This window comes from Polistes dominula, unplaced genomic scaffold (assembly GCF_049000335.1).
Source record: "Polistes dominula isolate Pdom_NZ unplaced genomic scaffold, Pdom_raw_medaka contig_514, whole genome shotgun sequence".
Taxonomy (NCBI): Eukaryota; Metazoa; Arthropoda; class Insecta; order Hymenoptera; family Vespidae; genus Polistes; species Polistes dominula.
Genome location: NW_028300974.1, coordinates 95112 through 101200, shown reverse-complemented (window position 1 = coordinate 101200; position 6089 = coordinate 95112). Strand labels below are relative to the sequence as shown.

General features: G+C 28.8%; 2 long non-coding RNA genes and 1 other non-coding gene across 13 annotated transcripts; 1 reads left to right on the top strand and 2 right to left on the bottom strand.

Moving 5' to 3' along the window:
- Positions 1–9: 9 nt before the first annotated feature.
- On the top strand, positions 10–2705 carry LOC149032323 (uncharacterized). Of its 3 annotated transcripts, none has more exons than XR_016176840.1 (3): positions 297–1129; positions 1451–1790; positions 1866–2705. It is a non-coding gene; the product is annotated as an uncharacterized LOC149032323 (long non-coding RNA). The 3 variants fall into 3 exon arrangements; XR_016176839.1 differs by having other exon boundaries at positions 355–699; XR_016176838.1 differs by having other exon boundaries at positions 10–1790.
- LOC149032324 (U2 spliceosomal RNA) lies at positions 76–266 on the bottom strand. The gene has a single exon (XR_016176846.1). It is a non-coding gene; the product is annotated as a U2 spliceosomal RNA (small nuclear RNA).
- On the bottom strand, positions 2056–5683 carry LOC107073632 (uncharacterized). 9 transcript variants are annotated; one of them, XR_016176831.1, is made up of 9 exons: positions 5669–5683; positions 5182–5546; positions 4909–5032; positions 4523–4589; positions 4214–4418; positions 3283–3837; positions 2967–3191; positions 2734–2891; positions 2056–2636 (listed from the first exon to the last, which is right to left on the bottom strand). It is a non-coding gene; the product is annotated as an uncharacterized LOC107073632 (long non-coding RNA). The 9 variants fall into 9 exon arrangements; XR_016176829.1 differs by lacking the exon at positions 5669–5683 and having other exon boundaries at positions 2967–3206; positions 3283–3447; positions 3595–3837; positions 5182–5324; XR_016176830.1 differs by lacking the exon at positions 5669–5683 and having other exon boundaries at positions 2967–3206; positions 3283–3414; positions 3595–3837; positions 5182–5324.
- Positions 5684–6089: the final 406 nt, after the last annotated feature.

Here is a 6089-nt window from a genome sequence, read left to right as displayed (position 1 = left end):
TTACCGGACACTTGGACACTTTTTCGACTAAGACCAAAGTGTAGGACCTGTTTAAGTATTTTATTTTTTAATATAGATTATTGGGCTGAATCCAGCGGTACTGCAATACTGGCTCAACCCGCGGCGGACCCGAAGCAAGCTCCGGAATTCCGCCCAGTTACAAAAATATAGCTAATATTCTGGCAATTCTATGAATTGCGTATCAGATATTAAGCTGATAAGAACAGATACTACACTTTGATCTTAGCCATAGGCCGAGAAGCGATATCGAAAGTTGATTCGAACGCCCTTTTATACTTTTTTAACCTACGAAGTGATTGCGAGTATTGTGCGCCATCTGGTCGTTAACCGTGAGTTAATCATAGGACTTGTCTGGCGCTTACTTCCATGCAAGCAGTGCTATTTGGCTTTGTAGGGACCTTTATAATGTTGATTCAATGGAAAACGGCATTAAAATTTGATTTTTGATTAATTTTTCTGAGTAGTTAGTGGAATTATTAAAATGTGTGATAAATATTTACTTTTTCTTATTTTGGTTTTTTTAAGTACATTTGAAAATCGAATTTTTTAAATATTTTAAATAACTAATGAATATTCCTAACCTTTTGAAAAAGATATAATAGAAATAATTATTTACTTTTAAGTTTGAAGAAGCGTAACTTTTTTATTTCTTTTATCCAGTTTTATACTGATTTTATGGTATGATTTTTAACACATATTTGAATATACTAACCATTATTTTATTCTGTTTTTATTTTGTAATATGCAGCGTTTAAAATTTCATAAATATTATTTGTTGTTTTGCTTTTATGAGCTTTTTCCGGATTATAGCAAATTTGTAAAATTGGATAATGATATTGTGTAAAACGACGTAAAACGACTAATGATATTGTGTTTCACTTCATTTAGTCATATGCTTTACTAGATATCATACAAGAAGCAAATATTTAGTTTGTTATAAAATAATATTAAAGGAAAAATATACTGATTTATTGAAAAATATTAAAAACTATTTATTTTTACAATTTTTTTTATAAATTTTAACAGGGCAATTATGTTTAATTACTACCACAAATTATAACTAATTTAAAAATATTTAACTCATAGAAATATCCAACCCCTGAGAATGGTTAGAAATAAAATGTGTTAACATACATTATTAATCATGAGTTAATATCTTTTTCCGTTCTTGGTACAAGAAATTTAAATGAATGTTCTTGTATTATGTATTTTTTTTGTAACATGGAAACGATTCAACTATTTGATGGTATTTCTGTTTTCTGGTCAAAGCTTTCGTAAAGAAAACTGTTATATTTTAAGAATTTTTTTTATTAAGTATTTTATTTAATTAAGTATTCTTTTCCACTTTTAACATTCTACGCATTAGAAAAAAATAAATTAGTCTTATGATAGTACATAGGTATTTATATTTTATTAATTTTTATTTCAGACTGTCTATCTACACTCTGTCGAAAAGTTTATCAATATCTAGAAAAATCGTGATAAATCAATCATTGTGATAAAATCATTGTGATGATTTAATAACTGCAATAGAAGAAATATTGAGAGGAAAATTCTTCTTGTCATATTTACTAAGAATTCGTTACTATCATGAATATATAATATATAATAATATATTAATATTTTTTCACAGATGACTTTAAATTTAATGGATAAAAAGATATACTACAGTTTACAATTCAATATATTAATTGTCCAATCTGTACCATGTACTTCACATAGTGCTTTTACTTTTAAAATAAATGTAATGAATAAAACTTTAAACAATCGCAAGTATTTTTTTATTCATTAATCAGTATAATTTTTACTATTTAATATAAATATACATACTTTACTTTTTCCAGGAATAATTCAGGATGCAATACTACAAAGGGTAACACAAAATTTACCACAAAACTTATTGTGCTCTCTTTCGCAAGCAACAAATCAAACACAATAATTATTCCGAGTCAGGTAAGCTTTTATTTCAAACATTACATTATGTTACATCATATTATATACAGTGGATGTAGAAAATATTCGCACACCGATCAATTTGAAATAAAATGATGTGAAATTGTAATTTATTAACTAATTTTGTATAAACAATGAATTACAAAAACATATTTTTGAAAGTTTCTACAATAGATATAATGAACTAACAAAAAAAATTTTTTTTTATAAATAAAAACATTGACAAGGAAGTACTGTACTTTGGTTTCTTTTTATTTGTTTTTGTAATTGTTTATCTAACGTCGAAGGAAACAGGATATCCTCTTTTTTTACAGATTCCTTTGTACTCCTGACATAAACAGGATGAAATTTCAATTTCAAATGTAAGTAAATTATATTTATCCTGTAATCCCTAACTTCACAGCTTTCTTCAGAGCGCTTATTGTTCTTGCAACAACGACGTCCAGCTTTCATGCAACCGTTTCATAGTCTTCCTGTCCATAGTCTCATTCTTTTTCCATTCTTTCCATTTTTCATTGTATTTTGCTGTGTCGTCATTGCAATTTTGAATACTGTCTGAGGCTCTATTGCTAGTTCTAGAGGGTGTTAACCTCGTCTTCGAACCATCCTTCTTTGTTTAGGCTTGGGACTAGTTAGGTATTGTCTAGGTATCTAGATATTAACTAAGCGAAGTTGAAGTTTAGTTAACCCATTACCCGCCACAATACGAAAATTGCGAAAAAAAAATTAAATTAACTGTATATTGATATTCATACTAACCAACTAGAACTATTTTTGTAACAATTATTTTTTTGTTCTTATTAAAATATAAAAATTACAGCCCGTCCCATTTTTGGGGCATTTGGTGAAATGTACTGCAGTAAACTAAAAAAAAAAAAAAAAAAAAATAAAAGTATGTATTCGTTTTATTCAGCTTTCTAAAAAGTAATACAAAAAAATGTTTGTTATATGTCTATTGGTTTTATGAGATGATCTATTCAGTAATAGCTTACTTCTAAATATACTCTTCTTCTAACAACTTTTGATTTTTGTGAACCTGGTCTTTTACGGCTTGATTCCATCCGTAATCAAGAACTATTTTGCGTCTTATGTCAAGGAGTGAAATTTCTTCATAAAGGTGCGATATTTGGTACAACCTCCAAGTATTTATTACGGCTATATCTTCTAAAGTAGCAATAAGCTCAGAAAGTGTTAAGCTTTTCTTTTTGAATCCATTTCTATAAAAAAAACTTCTAATAGGTACTTTATAATACATTTCGCCAATGTCTCAAAAATGGGACACTGCATTTAGAAGTGAAAAACACTTACCCTGTATATATTTAAAACAACGACGACCTACAGTCTTGCACACTTGGAAAGCGGAAACTTCTTCTTTGGATTCTTTGTCCTCATCTTTGGACATTCTTCTTTCATATTTCATCAATAAAAATTTCTTACTTTCTGTTGAAGTGAACTTCTTGTTATCTAAATTAGCTAACGACATGGTTAGAGAATCATATAAGTCAGGCAACCCTGATAGCATTACATAAGCAATGTCCTCATCTTTCCTTTCTAACCCAGCATCTTGTGAGTAATCAGCTGCTATTTTCATTCTAGATAAGTATGATGTCATTTACTTACCTTCTTTAAGCTGTATTCTTATCATTTCCCTTTTAGTTGCATTATTCTCTGTTTAAATTTCGGTTCATATACCTGCTTAAGGTTTATCCCAGCTTCCTCAGCAGTCTTACAATCAACAATATGTATCTGTTAGTCTGCTTCAACGGTTAATATAATTGTAGCAGGTGCCTTATCAGTCACACTATTATGTGCTTGTCGTTCTTCTGCTGTCTTGTCTGCCTTTAACTTTGCATCTCCGGTTACCTACGGCCACAAATCTTTTTAAATAAGATACATCTTTGCTGCAAATTTCCATGTCCTATAATTTTCTCCATTTAATCTGTCAATTTTTCTAGCTTTTGATATTTCTGACATACTTCAATGTGAACAGAGAGGTAATTATAAGACGCAAATTCCAGAAAAGATAATTTTCGTTATAAGCAAGTTTTCACCGAATATTTTCAAAAACTTCTAAAACATCCTACCAATAGTAGAATGTTAGTAGAAGCAGAAAAATTAACATGCGCTTTGGCATTTTGATGGTATTAAGTATAGATTTGAATGCTTGAATCCGCTACAAATCTATCATTATTTTCAATAATTATCTTTTCACCAACTTTTATGTTAGTTACAAAATTACCTTTGTTAGATACTATATCAACAATGTTTCCATCAGTTTGAGATGACTGAAATCCTAATGAAGTCATGGTGAACATTACTCTGACATTACTTCATTAAATCCTATACTAATATTGTTGACAAAATATTGAATTGGCTGAGATCAATAATCTTCAATAAAATTTTCTTGATTATTAACAAATTGATCAAATCTTCATTGTTGCTTTCTGAAATTATAATGAACAAATATTATAAAAGAAACTAAATAAATAAAGATATTTATATATTGTTATTTATAAATTATCTTGACATGTAAATTAATTAAATGTACCTCTGTGTAGCACATGAAGTCACAATCAAAGGCAATTTTTCAATTTAAACTCTTTCTCGAAACTCCACTACACGAGAAGTCGAAGTTTACAAATTTATAATAAATAATACAAATTTTTATTAAATAAAAAATAATTCTCATGATTTAATTCAGAATGAAGATGACTTAATTCAACAATAAAAAATTAAAATTTTTTTAAAAGTAATGTGATGTCATATATTGCTTAAGAAAAAAAAATAACCTTATATTTTTTACATTTATGGAAGATTATTCTACACTTATGAAATATTCATATAATTTGCTACGAGTTAAGTAGATTTCAGAGTGTACATTTAAAAATTGAAAAAAACCTTTGCTAACTGCCACTAATGGCATTATCTACTTGCCTCTTTCGACACTCTTAATACTCTTGAAAACGTTGACCTGATATTCTTATTTGATTCGTAACGTATCAATCTAAGCCAATGTAATGGTAAACCAATTGCCCAAAGATATTGATGAAGATCATTGCTTTTATGAACATATTAAAAAGATATTATTTTATAAAAATAGTTATGTTCACCTGCTTATTAATAATTAACATCTAAAAAATTACATTCTTCTAATTTTATATGAAGAATATTTTATGAATAAAAAGAATGAAAATAATTTTAAAATACCTTTATTGATTAGTAGTAAATGAATTAAAGGTTAGGATCAACTTTTGACGGACTCTATACTTTCTGCCACATTTAATTAATATTTTGACCAATTTAATAGCGTTATACTAAATTAAGAAAATATATTATCATATATGTAAATCGAAAGAGTAAAAACCAACGGTGCAAACAGTAGCTCCAAAACAGCGGAGTTAGTATAATAATGTCGCAGCTATTCAATTGAGAACATTAGCGTTTGACGCATGCGCAGTGGCTTTAAAGTGTCGTAAAGCTGGCAATCGCTATCCTCGTCTGACAAATGATGTTGCGTACTAACTCTCTCTCACTCTACCTTTAATATTTACCATCTTTAACAGCCAGCAACCCTTATTTGCGGCCAGATTTAATTAAGCAACCGTATATCATAATAAATAGAAAAAATTAGCTTTAATTTGATATATAAATAATAAATGTACGTTATAAACGTAAAAATATGTCAAAATCATACCTGTTTATACCTGGCTGCGAAGAGGTGCGGCCAAGTGCGCAACGGCAACCGTGATTTTTCAAAGTCTTTATATATTTTGCCGTGAAGTAGATGATATTTTATTTTAAAAACAAGTGATTGAATTTTTTTCCGAAAAATTAATTAACAATAATTTAATTTAAAATACTAGCGGCCACATTTTGATAGGCAATTTGGTAGATATATATTCTTCTAATCATAAATATACGTAAAAATTAGGTTTTTAGCAAAAACTCGATGAGTGCATTAATTTTGCAGCCGGTTCCTAAACTATATTGTTCTATCGTCTCCCCCTTTGCTGCCTCTTTCCGCATTCGTTGGCTAGACCCTCCTTCTCCTTAACCTCTTCTTTCGTGTCGGTTCCTGTTTTGCCGACTTCGTTCTCTTTTCTCCCGCTCGCATT